The sequence below is a fragment of the Notamacropus eugenii genome, chromosome 2 (genome assembly GCF_028372415.1).
Source record: "Notamacropus eugenii isolate mMacEug1 chromosome 2, mMacEug1.pri_v2, whole genome shotgun sequence".
NCBI classification, from domain to species: Eukaryota; Metazoa; Chordata; class Mammalia; order Diprotodontia; family Macropodidae; genus Notamacropus; species Notamacropus eugenii.
In genome coordinates, this window is record NC_092873.1 from 509,788,955 (window position 1) to 509,804,719 (window position 15,765).

Genomic DNA, 15,765 nt, shown 5'->3' on the forward strand with positions numbered 1-15,765 from the left:
CAAAATAGCAATTGTTTCAACTTTAGCCAGAAACCCCTGCCAAAGTGATTTTCTTTTATTTTTTGACTAGGTAAAAGAGGCCATTATTTTAGCCTTAATCACTGATGTTGCCTCAGACAAACTGATACCTGGGAAAGACCTTAACTTAAAAAGGCCAAGGTCTCCCACTGCACCGGGGCCATCTCCAGTCCCATTATCTGTATCTGGCCAATGGACCCAGATGGCTCCAGAGGAGAAAGTGAGGCTGGTGACTTTGCACAGCCCTCCCTCACTTAAATCACTTCACTTACAAGTCAAATGACATCATCCTCCTGAAGTCATTGGTTATCTTCAAGAACAAAGGAGAAACAACAAAACTTTGTAATGTAACATTGTAACATAACAATTGTAACATAACAATATAATAATATGTGTATATATATATATATATATATAAATGTAGATAGATAGACAGACAGATAGATCATGGGAGGAAGGTGGATAAAGAAACTGAGGCAGATCAATGTTAGGTACGACTCGAAGGGAGCCAGAGAAGCCAGGAGGCTGCGAGGAGGGAGAGAGTCCAGTCAGGAGCACAGCCTTGTTCCAGATATACCCGGGAGGCCAGTGTCGCTGGATCACAGAACCCATTGGTAAGGGGATGGGCAAGAGCAGGCAATGAGGCAGGAGAGGCCAGGTGATTTACGGCTTTGAGCTCAAAGGGTTTTATGTTTGATCCTAGAGGTTACAGGGAGCCACTGAAGTTAACTGAATGGGGTGGGGGAGTGACGGGGTCAGAGCTGCTTTTCAGGAAGACCAGTGGAGGATGGCCTGGGGCGGAGGGAGCCTTGAGGCAGGCAGACCAATGGATGATGAGGTCTTAGGACACAGACCCTGAGCCAGCACAGGATTTTAGTGCCAGGCCCAACATCCCCAACCCCAGACTTTCCCTGGCAGTGCAGTCACTGCATTAGCTGAAAGATTTGGTCAGATGCTTCAACAAGATAGTAAAGAGAAGCATTTACTCTGCTCAGAGTCAGATAGGAGGCAAACTGGGAGAAAGCAATGTCAAGAAAATCCAGAGAAGAGAGAGTTCTTGGGAGAAGAAAGTGGTTCACAGGTGAATGCAGCAGACAGGTCAAGAAAGATGGAGACTGAGGAAATACAGTAGTATCGGGCAATGAAAAGGTTGTTGATAAATTGGAAGAGAGGAGACTCAGTTGAAGCACAAGGTTGGATGTCAGACTTGTGAGTACTAAGTCCTTAATAAATGATTTTGGATTGAATAGGAACTGTGAGAACTTGGTGGAAACTCAGAACCTAGAACTCAGAATGTCAGGGGTGGGAGGAACTGTTAGGGGTCAGTGATACCTTCAACGTTCCAAAAGACAGAACTAAAGCTGATCTAGGTCTTTCCTTCCTTCCTGCTATGCTCAAAATGGGTCCAAAATGTGACTGTGCTATTTGGGTCAAGGCTGGGCTGTCATTCTAGCAACTGAGAAGAGAAAGGAGAAGTAAGGAGAAGAGCTGTCTCTGGGAATGTGTCTGTGAAAAGGAGAGCTATAGGATGCTAGGTGGTGGTGACGGCAGGGTCTAGGGAGAAATTTTTCAGGATGCAAGAGACTTGAGCATGTTTGAAGGGATCAGGGGAGAGACTGAACATAGGAGGTTGAGGATGGTAAAGGAAGCAGTCTGCTAGAGGAGATAGAATGGAGCGGAGATCACAGTTGTTTGTAGACAGGCTAGCTTTGGAAAGAAGGACCCCTCCTCATCAAAGAGTGGAGTAAAAGAGGAAAGGATGAAGGAGGATGTCCAGGGGCTGGGAGGTGGAGGAGGAGGACAAAAGAGGGGGGTCATAGTGACCAGGTAAAGACTGAAGGGAGATTCTCAGCTGATGGTGGAGGGAAGAAGTGCCGTGGGAGGCTGAAGAGAGAAGGAAAGGTCTGGGATGGCTGCAGCAAGCAGATGACAGAGAATCACTTTGAACTTGTGACTTCATTGGTCCAGCAACTCCTTTGACCAAAGCAGATTGGTGTCTGCTCCCTAACTTATTGTTTTGAGAAGGTTCTAGGGCTCTGAGGTTAGGATCATGCAGGTAGAAGCTAAAGCCCCATCTCCCTGAATCCAAGGCCAGCACCATACCCACCACCGCACAATGCTTTCAATCAGGAAAGACTACAAACCCCCTTCCTGCAGTGAGGACACTGCACAAATCAGATACCATAAATCAGTAGTGGTCCTAGGCGACCTGGCACAAAGAGGGTAGGAGAGAGGGAGGCCAGTTGTAAGAATCTGGCAGGACAGAGGGCAAGGATTGGAGTGTGGAGGAGAAGGGAGAGACGCTGGTTAACTAGAGGGCTCAGATTGGGGAGGGAGGAAAGCACAGCCTTCAGATATTTGGAAGACTGGTTTCTGTGGGGCTGCCCACTCCCTGGTGCCTGGGGTGAATGAGGCGTTAGTGTATTTCATAAAGAAGAAATTGTTAATATTCCCACTCCTCCAATCATCTTACCGAATGTTTATTGTGCTCATAATATGCCCATGATAAAGAGGCCCCATTGAGGGCGGTTGGCCGCAAAGTTATTCCCTTCTCTGGCCCTCAGTTTCTTCCTCTATAAAATGAGGGGGCTGGGCTGGGTCCCCAACTGATCATCTCCATCTTTGTCCCTGACATTTTCTCCCTCTCCCACCCTCCTCTATCTAGCTGAAGGATTCCTGCTCTCCCTCCACTCCTTCCACCTCCAATCTAGGGACCAAGGAACATTTTCAGCAAAATGAAATTATCTCAGCTCCTTATTGGATTTTCTGAGAGCTAGCCTTTTCCATGACCCACCTCAGGGGGCAAGTCAAATTAAAATAACCTTAATAAATAAATTGTTAATGAGCTAATGAAATGAAAAGGGCCTGAAGCGTCAGAAACCTGTGGCAACAATAGCCAAGTCTGGCTGCTCGGCTCGAGGCCAACACAAGACACGTTGATCAGTCCCATGCACACGCTTGCTTTTTTCAGATCCTACTCTTCAAACCAACTCTGCAGGAAACTTTTAAGAACAGTCATTAGTGGCTTGGGAAGGAGTTTATAATGAATGAATGAATGAATGAACAAGTGGAAAAACAGGTGGAGTATATGGGCCCCAAATCCAAATATGAGGACTGTCTCTGAGAAGAAGGATTTTACGTGTTCATAAGATAACAAGACATTGGATCTGAGGGCATCCTTAGAGGTCTCCTGTCCTGTTTTACAGATTAGGAAACAGAGGCTCAGGGTAAAGTGATTTGTGCAAGGCCACACAACTAGGAAGTGTCAGACTCATGCTGTGAGCCCCCATATTCTATCTTCAAATGCATAGTTCTTCTGCTTGCCCCGCCTCCTCCCCATAGCAGGAATAAGAGTAATGGGGAGAAAGAGCAGGGGTCAGTCAGACTCATCACAGGAAAACAGTAGGAAGGGCAGTGCAGGGGGAGGACAGGCCTTCTAGAGTCAGAGGGCTTGGGCTCAAATCCCAGGCAGATGCTCACGCCCTATGAGACCTTGGACAAGTTCAGGGACCCAAGTGGAGAGGTAAACTGGACCTCCAAAGAATCAAGATGGGGCAGGAGGAAAAGCACAGTCAGTGCAGGGGTGAGAACTGAGGGGTGGGAGGTCTGGAGGTCAGGGTGAGGATGAGGAACAGGGGCTGGGCACTACGAGGCAGACAAAGAGAGCTCACGAACATGGAAGTAGCATGTTTGATGGCGAAGGCAAGATCCTGGGCATTGCCCCTCTGGGAGTGGCCCTCTCTGGGAGTGGCCCCCTCTGGGCTCCGCCCTCTCTGGGCATGGCTGTGTGGGGTGGGGCAGGAGGGCCAGGTGAAGAACTAGCACTGATACATACTACATATTGATCTATGCACAAGCTGAAGTCCTCTCGTTTGAGGGCAGAAGTCAGTCAATAAACATTGAATAAGTGCCCACTGTGGGCCAGGCCCTGTGCTAAGTGAAGAAGATACAAAGAAAGGTAAAAGTCAGTCCCTGCTCGCCAGGAGCTCGCAATCTGATGGGAAGACTGCATGTAGACGACCATGTATGAGCAAGCTGCTCACAGAGGGATTGGGGAAGGCTTCCTGTAGAAGGTGGGACTTTATCTGGGACCTGAAGAAAGCTAGGAGATGGAGATGAAGAGGGAGGGAGTTCCATGTATGGGAGCGATCTAGGGAAAATAAAGTCAGGAGATGGGAGTATCTTGTTTGAGGACAGCAAGGAGACCAGCGTCACTGAACTGACGAGAACATGGTGGGGGGGGCAGTTAAGGTATCATTATGAAGACTAGAGAAGTGGGGGGTGGGGCTAGGTTATGAAGGGTCCTGAACACCAGAGGATTTGATCACTAGAATTTACTAAGTGTATGTGGGGTAAGAGGGTAAAGGGGAGGTGACCTGTATTTTGGGAAAATCACTTTGACAGGTGAGTGAAGAATGGACTGAAGTGAAGAGAGACTTGAGGCAGAAGGAGACTCCAAATAGTCCATGCATGAGGAGGTGAGGGCCTGAACCAGACTGGTGGCAGTGTCATGAAGAGAAAAGGACGTACATGAGAGATGCTGGGAAGGCTGAAAGCATGCGATTTGATAACAGACTGGATACCAGAGGCAAGAATGAGAAGAAGTCTGAGAGGATGCCTAGATTGTAAGCCTGGGGGCTGGGAGGTGGGCGGTGCTCTTGACAGTAATTAGGCAGTTAGGAAGAGGGGAGAGTTAGGGAGAAAGATGTTGAGTTCTGTTCTGAGAAGGCTGAATTTAAGATGTCTAGAGTACAATCTGCAGCAGAGATGTGAAATTGATAGGTACTAGGCCACTGGAGCTGTCTGAAGGGGCATTATGGCCAGATAAATAGATCTGAGCATTATTCACAAAGAAATGATCATTGAATCCATGGAAGCTGATAAGGTCAGCACATGAAGTGGTTTAGAAGGAAAGGAAGAGGTCCCAAGACAGAGCCCGGTAGAACACCCACAGATCACCCATCTGACCTCAATGAAGATCCAGCAAATGAGACTGAGGGGTGGTCAGAGAAGTAGGAGGAAAACCAGGGCAGAAATAGGAGTATCAGGGAGAAAAGAGTGATCCACAGAGTTGGAGGCTGCAAAGGAAAATGAGCCTTGAGAGAAAGCTATTGGATCTGGAAACTAAGAGATCATTAGTAATGTGAGGAGCCAGAGTCAAGAGGCAAGGAAGAGGGAATAGTGCTTGCAGTAGCTTCTCAAAGAGTTTAGACCTGAATGGAGGAACGTATAAAATGATCACTAGCCCACAGAGTTGGATCAAGCCAGTAGAGACTGCAGATACATGAGAGTGGAAATGAGGAAGGGGACAATCTGCTGAAGAAAGGGGAATGGGATGGGACCTCTTGGGCACATAGAGGGGCTGACCTTGGCAGGGAGAAGGACCAGCTCACTAAGTAAGATGGGGTGCAAGGCGAGAAAGTAAAGAAAGCATCTGTGTGAAGTGAGATAAAGGGGAGGGGCAGGAGGAAGGAGTTCTCAGAAAAGGGCCACATATTTTCCTCTGATGTATGAGGCAATGTCTGTCTGTTCAGCTGAGAGCACCGGGGGAGGGGGAGTCATGGGAGGTTTGAGGAGATAAAAAAGTTTTGGAAGGGCTGTGGGCTTGGCAGGGCCCAACTGGTGATGTGACAAGGGGCCAAGGGACTCAGTCTGCGATCGTGGAGGTATTACAGCTCTGTGTGTCTGAGTTGTGGTGGAGGAACTGGGAGGTCAGGTCATCTGAGGGAGTGTCAGTGGGTATGCTGAAGTCCCCTAGGGTAAGGGCAGGAGCTGGGAAGAGGAAGATTGTGAGTGGGGCACCAAACTCACTAAGGAAGGAAGCAGAGTGTCCTGGATGTCTGCAGACACCAGCTACCAGGACCCTGATTAGAAGGCAAATGTGGAGTGCTTGAACCTCAGAGCAGGAGAAGTTACTGAGTGTGATAGAGGTGGGGAAGAATCTGGAAGTGGCAAACGGGGGTCATGGAGGATGAGTGAGCACAGCCAGTTGTAGAGAAGACAGCCAGGGAGGCTGTATCATCAGGAGGGCATCAGGTGTAAGTGAAAGTCAGAAGATGGAAGAAGTGAGGAAAGGAAAAGATTGAAAATGAAAGCCAATTTGTTACCTGTGGAGCAGGCATTCCAGAGGGCACAAAAGATCTGAAGGAATAAGGGAATGCATGTGAGGGATGGAGAATAGGGTTTATACAGTGAGAACTCAGAATCGCTGGAACAGGGAGAGTATGAAGGCAGAGGAGGGTATATTAACCTGAGTTCAGGCAGATAGTCATCCCCAGAGGGCCAAGGAGTGGTGTGGAAAAGGAGCAGTCCATAGGAGAGCTGGAGGTAAATGATGTGCAGCCCAGTTGGGTCTTCTCATGATAAAACAGTCCTTCTACATCATCCCAGGATGCTTGTTTCAGCAATGAGTCCTCCTCCCTCATGCATCTCTCCCTATTGGAGCCAGGAAGGGCCTTTGAACAGAGAATGTCATGGAGCTAATAATATAGACTCTTAATATCAAAGGATAGTCCAGCTCCTCTTTTACAGAGAAGGCAACAAGGCTGAGTCTTATGTGTTGTCTCCAATTCAAGATGGCTCTTCTCCTGGTTCTTGATCTTGTCATTCTAACAGAGAACAATCTCCTGAACTATGTGGAATGTATACTGATCCACTCTTGTTCTTCCAAGGGTAGCCTTCCATTGTAGAATGAGGTGGGCCCACTGATTCATTAACTCTTTCTGCAGTGGTTCAATCACGTGGATCAAGGTGAAGAGATAGTGGGACAATCTCAGGTTCACAAACTGGTCATGGGTCCTACAGGATGGCATGTGCCTTGAATGGTCAAGAAGTGTAGCCAGGGTATCCTAAAGAGATCATAAAAATGAGAAAAGGCCCCACATGTACAAAAATATTTATAACAGCTCTCTTTGTGGTGGCCAAGAACTGGAAATCAAGGGGATGCCTATCAGCTGGGGAACGGCCAAGCAAGCTGTGGTATATGAATGTATACTACTGAGCTACAAGAAATGATGAGCAGGTGGATTTCAGAGAAAACCTGGAAAGACTTATATGAACTGATGCTGAGTGAAGTGAGTGGAACCAGGAGAGCATCGTACACAGTAACAGCCACAGTCTGTGATAACTGATTTTGATAGACTTAGCCCTTCTCAGTATTGCAAGGACCTAAAACAATTCCAAAAGACTCATGATAGAAAATGCCATCCACATCCAGAGAAAGAACCATGGAGTCTGAATGCAGAGCGAAGGAGACTTTTCTTTTTTTTGTTGTTGTTTTATTTTGTTTCTTCTTTCTCATGGTTTCTCCCATTAGTTTATAATTCTTCTATACAACATGACTAATGTGAAAATATGTTTAATAGGAATGTATGTGTAGAGTCCATATTGGATTGCAGGCTATCTTGGACAGGGAGGGAGGAGGGAGGGGGGAAAATTTAAAACTTATGGAAGTAAATGATGAAAACTAAAAATAAGTAAGTCAACTTAATAAAAAAAAAAAGAAGTGGTCACCAGAGATCCATCCAGATGCTCACAACCTGTCTCTCTTGTACCTTCTGGATGGAGAGACAAGAGCTACCTCTGGGCACTTCTCCTTCCTGCCCCTCCCCTTCCCCAGTAACCAAGGAAGCAAGACTCTGATGGCTCACCCTGATGGGACCTCTCCTCCCTTCTATCTGGTGACAGGAGAGTCACCCAACTCTTCTTTTATAGGATAAAACAGGAAGGGATCCCAGAAAGGTCCTGAACTCTAGGGCATTCACAGAAGTGACTAGAAGAATCTCTCTGCATCTCTTCCCCTCTCCTCTCCTCCCCTCTTCTCCCCTCTCTTCTCTTCCTCCTCTCCTCTGCTCTCATTCTCTCTCTCTCTCTCCCTCCCTCCCTCCCTCTCTCTCTCTCTCTCTCTCTCTCTCTCTCTCTCTCTCTCTCTCTCTCTCTCTCTCTCTCTCTCTCTCTCTCCCTCCCCCCTCTCTCCCTCCCTCCCTCCCACATCACCACCCACCTCTTCTAAGAGTTAATAAATCCCTGTGGCCTCATGTTGACATAGGTCCATCTAGGCCTCAAATGACTCCTGACTGTAATCCATCCCAATCTTCTTTCCAGGATGCCAGGATACTTGTGTGCCTCAGATTTCAGGATCATTGCTGAGCATTCGATTTCCATTGCCTGGGGGTCATTTCTGGTGGGTTCAGATACTCACTGCTGATTTAAGAGTTGCCCTGATTGTGCACATTTGTGGTTGTATGCCCATTAGAGCTTTAATAGCTTTCCCTACTAGTCACATTCTTGATGAGCTCCATTAAGTCTCCACACAGATACATTTGCTTCATGGGGTTCCGTTTTGCTGCTGCTCTGTGACCAAGGCCTAAGGGCCCCCAGCAGGCTTTGGGGTGCAGCAGACTCAAACATGACTTTAAAGAGTTAGGGGAGCTTCTCTTCTGTCAGACTGGTTTAAAGAAGTGACTTGTGCCACCCCAGGCCCTCTGACACCAAACCTGATCCACTTCTTTGACCAACAAGTCAGAGCTGGAATGGAAATGAGAGATTTCCTAGCCTGATTCCTTTATTTGGTAGGGGATATAGGAGGCCTGGAGAAGGAAGGTTTAGCGGAGCTAGAACAAGGTCCCACCTTCACCCTGGGGGTCTTTCCATGGACCCCTGTCCCAGAGGAGGCAGGAGGAGACTGGAGGCCTAAAGGCCCCTGCCCAGCATCACAGGGCCCATGATGAGGAACTGGAAGGAAAGTGAGGAGTCCTAGAATGCCAGGGGTGGAAAGCTGCTGAAGGAGTCCAAGTCACAAGTCCTTCCCAACCCCTGCCTTGCTTCACATCTGTCCAAGTGTGGTCTTGGTCCTACCCCGGATAACTTGTGCAGAGCCCAAGGGCCAGGCTCCTTTCCAGCCTTCCTGGCCATCCCGTTATATGAAACACACTCGAAGGCCAACCTGCTTTCAAGTGTCTCAGGTCACACTGATCTTGCTCTCCCAGGAAGCCTCCCTGGGTTTGGGACAGAAAGGATCATGGATTTCTGCTTCCTCTAAACTCCAGTAAACACCAAAAGGAGTGGTGATGCAAGACTGAACCCTGCGAGGTCTCTCAACTCCACATTCATGGCTCTTTCTCCTGCCCTAGAATACTCTCTTCACTAAGGAGCTCTTCTGGCCAGTCCCATGTTGATTCAGAGGATCCAGGTGGTGCTGGAGCGGGGAGACAGGCTCTGACTGTTCTCCACTGGCTTAGTCCTTCCTCTTGGCTTTGTACTCCCTAAAAGTCTGAGGAACCTGCCCTTGGTGCTGATTTTTACAAGTCACTGATAAAAATGAGAAACTAGCCATGTCCCAGCACACTGCTCACCACACTACCCTACTACGCTTACATTGTCGCTCCCCTGGGCAGCTTCGGCCTGTCTCTGAACTTATTGAATCACTCTGGATGAGCCACATCTTTTCTACAACAGCAGCAGAATGGACTTGATGAAACCCTTTGAAAAAACCCAGGTACATCCTTCACTTTGCCAGCTCAAAGTGGGAATCCAACTGGTGTGGAGTGGCTCAGGCCCTCTGTGACCCCTGTTTCCTTTTCTAGACATCCATAGCCCACCCTCTAATGATGCTTCCTAGAATTTTGCAAGAAGTGGGAGTCAGGCCCACTTGCCTGCAGTTTGCAAACTCTGTTATCTTCTCCCCCCCTTTTTTTTTTTTAAATCCAACGCTATTTGCCTTCCCCAAGTCCCTCCAGTCTCCAATCTCTGCAGGCTTCTCAGTGCCTGAGCACAGGCACAGTCAGCGGACAAACATTTATGATGAATGACTATGTGTCAGAACTGTGCTATGCTCTGCAGAGACAAAGACAGAAGGGAAGGGGAAGGGAGTGAGCTTTTAGACTGCTCCTCCTAAGTGTCTGGCAGGCAGCTAAGTGGCACCATAGTGCACAGAGTGCTGGGTGGGAGTCAGAAAGACCCAAGTTCAAAACGGATCTCAGACACTTACTAGCTGTGTGCCCCTGGGCAAGTCACTTAACCTTGATTGCCTCCATTTCCCCATCTGTAAAATAAGATGGAATAAGATGGCAATCCACGCCAGTATACGTACCAAGAAAACCCAGATGGGGTCACAAAGAGTCTGAAACAACTGAAACCACAACAGAATGTGCCTGGCATTGTGCTTATAAGTACTTCCTACAAGCGTTATCTAACATGGTCCCCACAATAGGTAGGTGCTGTTATGATGTCATTTTACAGCTGAGGAAACTGAGGCAAACAGTGGTTAAATGATTTGCCTGTGGTCACACAGCTGGTCAGGGAGCTCAGGTCCTCCTGGCAGGAAATTCCACAAGTATGTAAGCAATTTGAGGATAGAGATTGTTTGAGTCCTTCTCTTTGAATAACCAGTGCCTGGCAACTGGTGCTTAATCAATGTGGCCTGACTGACAGATCCACAAGATCCAGGGCACTTTGACACATGAGGAGCCTTGGGCCCTGACCTGCCCAAGCCCACCCAGATAGGAGGTACCAGAGTGGCCTGTGGAACTCCAGGCCTCTGTCCAGGTCTGCAATTGGCATCTCCACTTGTTACTCCAGGGCCAAGTCAGGTCTTGGTCCTGGATTCCGTGTCCATGCCCTCATCCTTCACACAGGGATGTCTGAGGAGGGGTTAAGCCACCGTCTCTGGAGGTCTGTGAGCAGATCCTACATGGGGGGGCTGGTCTTGCCAACCTCTGTGATGCCTGCCTAACCGCCAAGCTTGGAGAATTGGTGAGCCCCCAGGGATTCCAAGGTCCCTCAGCCTGGGTGGTACAGTAAAAGGCAGCAGGAGGACATGGAGAGATGGAGGGAGCCAGGCTCTGTGTGACCTTGGACAAGTCCCTGCCCCTCCCAGTGCCTCAGTATCCTCAGCTGTAACACAAGGTGGCCTTCTTCTTCATCCTCAGGTACTTCTGAATGGGGCTGAGTTGAGCAGTGCCTGGGAAACAGCCCGACTGTTTGCTCTCAGCTCTCAAGGATTTAGAGTATTGACTTTGGAGGATGCCCAAAGATGCCCGTCTGATCAGGGTTTTAGCTCAGAGTCAGAACATGCAGGCTTGGTCTTAGTCTGCTCAGAATCCCAAAGTCTTTTAATATCCCTGGCAGCAGCATGATGCCAGGGGCTGAGCACACATCCCCTCATTTGCAGCAGGTGCCCCTTGGCCATGTCTGACTACAGCTGCCATTTAGCAGTGCTCTCAGGGATCCTAAATCCCCACTGCCTACCAAACTGAGACCCAACAAGTCTCCTGGACCAGCCCCAGAGGGTGGCCAAGCTGGAAGGAAGCTGGAAGGGTGCCTTTCACCCAAGACCCTCCTCTATGGTGGAGAAAAGAGAAGAGACCCACCTGTGCTCACCCAGCCCTCCAGGCCTGATTGCAGGCCAGAAGTTCTCTCCCCAAAGCTCCCCTCCCTTCGTGATGCCTGATGTACCAGGGCCCTGACTACCAGGCCACCTCCACTCAAGGATGGAGCATGCTGAGGGGAACTGGGAGTGCGGTGTCCCTGGCAATGAGCCACCCAACCTGACACTTTGGACAAGCAAACCTGGAGGCCAATCAATAAATATTCAGTAAGTGCCTACTGTGCGCCAGACACTGTGCTGAGCACTAGGGATACAAAAGGAGGCAAACCCAGGCCCTGCCCTTCAGAGCCAGAACACAAAACATCAGATCTGGCAGGGGCCTTCAAGATCCCTCACCTTACAAAGAGAGCTTTAGGCCCCATGCAGGCAATGGACCTTCCCTGGGTCCCACTACAGGGCTTCCGAGTCCAGAGTGTCCCCCACCACCAAGGATGTAGCATACTCAAGGCAGGGCCCCATAATTCACTAGCTGTGGGGCCTTGGGAAAGCCACCCCCTCTCCTCTGTATCTCAGTGGGCAAAGGGATGCCAAAAATTCCTCCTGGCTATCACACCACCCATCGGGATGGACAAGGAAGGCCAACACCCATAATACCTGATCATTTGTATCTGAGAATCCCAGAAGTAACCTGTGCAAAAAGTGACGCCCCTGCACATGGACTTGACATGGGGCTGCCTGTCCTCTCCTCCATCACTTCCAGTCAAGATGAACTCACAAGCTCCCGAAGAAGCCTGCTCCACTTTTGGACATCAGAGAACGTGAGGAATGTTTCCTGACCTTAGCCTGAAATGGGCCTCCTCTGACCCCCCAGGTCTACCCTTTGGGGCCAAGCAGAGAGCTTAATGACTGTGCACAAGTCACTGAGCCTCATCTGAGGAGGAAGACGAAGCTGCAAGTCCCTCCTGCCCAGCGTTGCTTAGAAGTCCAACACGACCGCGCAAAGCAAGGGTTCTGTAAACCATGACAGTGAGGACCCACTAGGACCCCTCCTTTAATAGTCTACCACTGCATCCTCCATAAATGCACTGGCCCTCCCCATCTGTGGCATGGTCCAAACAGACAGAGCCACGGACTCAGTGTGACATGTCAGGGTGACAACCTTTGCCAGTATCATGGCAGATGTCTGCACTAGGTGGATTCCCAGTCCTCCAGCATTCAAGGCCCTCCCCAGTCTGACCTTGCCCCACTCTTTCACGTACTCTATGCTCCAAAATAGTCCACTGTCCCATGAATGGGACTTGGCTTCTATGCCTCAGGCCTGGACCTGGAATGATCTAGCTGTTTCTCTCCCCAGATACGCATCTCTGCCTTCTCAATCTCCACTTTCCTTCTGGGCAGAGCAGATACTTCCCTGACAGCCTTTTCCTTCCCTGAACCACTCTCCCAAGGTCCATAGGGAAGCCTCTCTCCCTCCCTTGAACCTCTGCCACCCTCATCAGCCCTTCTCTTTGGGGGGTCTCTCCTCAAACTCACCATGGTCTACTTTGTACCCCTATGACACCATGGTGGGCAGAACCGGAGGGACCTTGGGGTGGCCTTGGCCATGCCCTTTATTCTACAGATGAAAAGTCTGAGGCTCAGAGAGGGAAAAGGACCTGCCTGACCACACACAACAGCAGACCTGACCCTTTAACCAGCTCCTCAGATCCCTAAGCCAGGGCCTTCTCCTGACCCACAACTGCATCCTCATCCCACACCAACATGGCACAACATCTCTCTTCCTCCCCAAGTTTGCCAAATGCTGAGAGACAGCACCTGAGCACCAGGGGCCTCCCTCCCCCTCAGTGAGGAGCAGGGCCTACCAGGATGCCCAGGGCTGCCAGCCAGACAACGTGGCCAAGATGACAGTGAGAGCACACGTCACACACGCCCAGGGAGTGCCTCATCAGCATTCCAGGGAGACACAAACTGTTTATGGGGTGCTGAACTCAATTAAAATTTTAATTGGAATCCAGACACAGATGGCTCGGAGGAGACCAGCACCCAGCGCTCTCCCTCTGATGTATGTGTGTATGAATATGCATATGTATGTATGGGCTGTACTGACTGTGTGTGCACAGACATGTGTATGGTTGTGTATGTATGTGTGTGCCTGGCATTCTCCCTCTAAAGAATGCATGTTTATGTGAATATGCATGTATATATATAGGTCATACTGACTGTGTGTGCACAGATATCTGTGTGTCTGTGTATGTCTATGTGTATCTCTGCATGTGTGTATCCAGCAGTCTCCCTCTGATCTATGTGTAGATGAATATGTATGTGAATGTATGTGACGTACTGTGTGTGCACAGATGTGTGTGTATGTCTATGTATGTGTGTGCCCAGCGCTTTCCCTCTGATATATGCATGTATGAATATGCATGTGTATGTATGGGCCATATGGACTGTGTATGAATAGACATGTGTATCTGTGTCTGTCTATGTGTGTCTGTGTATGTGTGTGCCCAGCACTCTCCCTCTAAAGAATGCATATGCAGGTGAATATGCATATTTATGTATGGGCTGTACTGACTGTGTGTGCACAGACATGTGTGTGTATGTCTACATATGCATGTCCAGCATTCTCCCTCTAAAGAATGCATGTGCATGTGTGCCTGTCTCTGTGCACATGGATCTGTAAACACACGTGTGCCTCTGTACTTGTATGTGACACTTATGTCAAGCACACATATGTGAAGAGGCAGTGTGGTACAACAGACAGGTCTTGGCAGGGCAGTGCAAGGATCCCAGAGCATATCACAAGTCTAGGCCAGCAGGAACCTCATCACCAATCCGGTACAAGCTCATCTCACATGGGGGGAAACTGAGGCCCAGTGACAGGGAGGGACTTGCCCAAGGTCACACATAAAAATGACAGCAGCTAGCAGTTATGCAGTTATGCAGCCCTTGAAGGTTGGTGAAGTGCTTTCCATTCTGAGGTTAATTCAAATCCAGATCCTCTGACTTAGAGGCCATTGTCCTTTCTCCTGAACACAAGCCAGGGGAACCTGGATTCCAGCCATGCTTCTTGCTCGCTTTCTGATCATGGACCAGTCCCTTCCCTGGGCAGATCATACACGTGATGATTGGAGGTTTATCTGCTAAGTTTACTGGGGCAGGAGGAGGAAGAAAGCACATTCACAAAATCACACATTGTGGAAATACTGAAGACATGTGAGTGAGTGTGCAACACCCAAGTAAATGCCTCAAAGGTTCATCCTCATGTTTGTCCTTCAATTAGACAGGTCCACTTGTTGTCCACAACACATCATCTCCTCCCTCTACACCTTCGCCTTGGATGCCCTGTTCCCCCGACCCCTCTGCTTCCTGACATCCCTCTCTACATACTGAGCTGCAGACCTACTGTGGTAAGTGAGATCAAGATGCAGCAAATGAGAGGGCAGAGAATTCTGAAAAATGGAAAGAGACCCAGGAGAGTTGTGAAAGACTGGAGGGAAGACTCCAGGGAGAGATGATGACTCAGGTGCCCAAGGCAGCAGGGAGGTCAGGGAGGACATGCTTTGAGACCAGGTCACTGGACTCACATGGAAGGATCAGAAGGTGCCCTGGATCGCTGGCAAAGGAGAAGCCACAAGGCCCAGCCCTGGCCAGAAGCTCAGGGGGCTCACATGAGCCATGGAACTTTCAGGGGCTTCCTCTCCCTCCTCAGTATCAGGAACAGTCTGGGACTGTGGACAGGGCATTCTGTGCCTGCCAGTTTCCAGACTCCCTTCTTCCTCTGATATTTTAGGACTTCGCTTGCTTCAGCTCCATCTTGTTTCTACCCAAAATGATGGCAGACAGAGCCACAGAGAAATGATCAGAGGGACATGGAATTAGTGTTTCAGCAGCAGGCCAAGGGGTAAAGCCTCCCATTGACCCTGGGAGCAGGGAGCTGTGGGTCTGAATCAGGCTGGGGGAGGAGGACGGATGGGTACCACAGGGCCTCTGAATGGTGGGCAGGGTGTGTGTAAAATGGGAAATGATCACTATCCCAGTACAGAAAGTCAGTGTTTATAGAGCGCGAGATGCTGAGACCATCAAAGTTAACAAGCATAGCCTTAGAACGGACTTATAGAAACCGCAATGTCAGAACTCAGGCGGATCTAAGAACCTAGAACAGGAGATCTCAAAGCTGGGAAGGAGAAGTCTTAGAACAGGGGATGTCAGGATTGGGAGGGCATTAGAACAGGGGATGTCAGAGTTAGGAAGGAAGGGTCTTAGAACAGGGGATGTTAGAGCTGAGTGCAAAGACGTAACTAGAAATTGTTACTCCTGGTGAAGGAGTTAGAGTAGATGGGAAATCAGGCTAAGGGATTTACCAAGTGTGTAGCTGCCTGGTAGAGTAAGTAGTTTCCATAACACTAAAGTACTAGATA

At 49.2% G+C, this 15,765-nt stretch overlaps 1 protein-coding gene across 4 annotated transcripts in view; it reads right to left on the reverse strand.

Moving 5' to 3' along the window:
- The window catches only part of BEND5 (BEN domain containing 5), a 906,797-nt gene that overhangs the window by 252,241 nt on the left and 638,791 nt on the right, over positions 1-15,765 (reverse strand). The window lies entirely within an intron of this gene.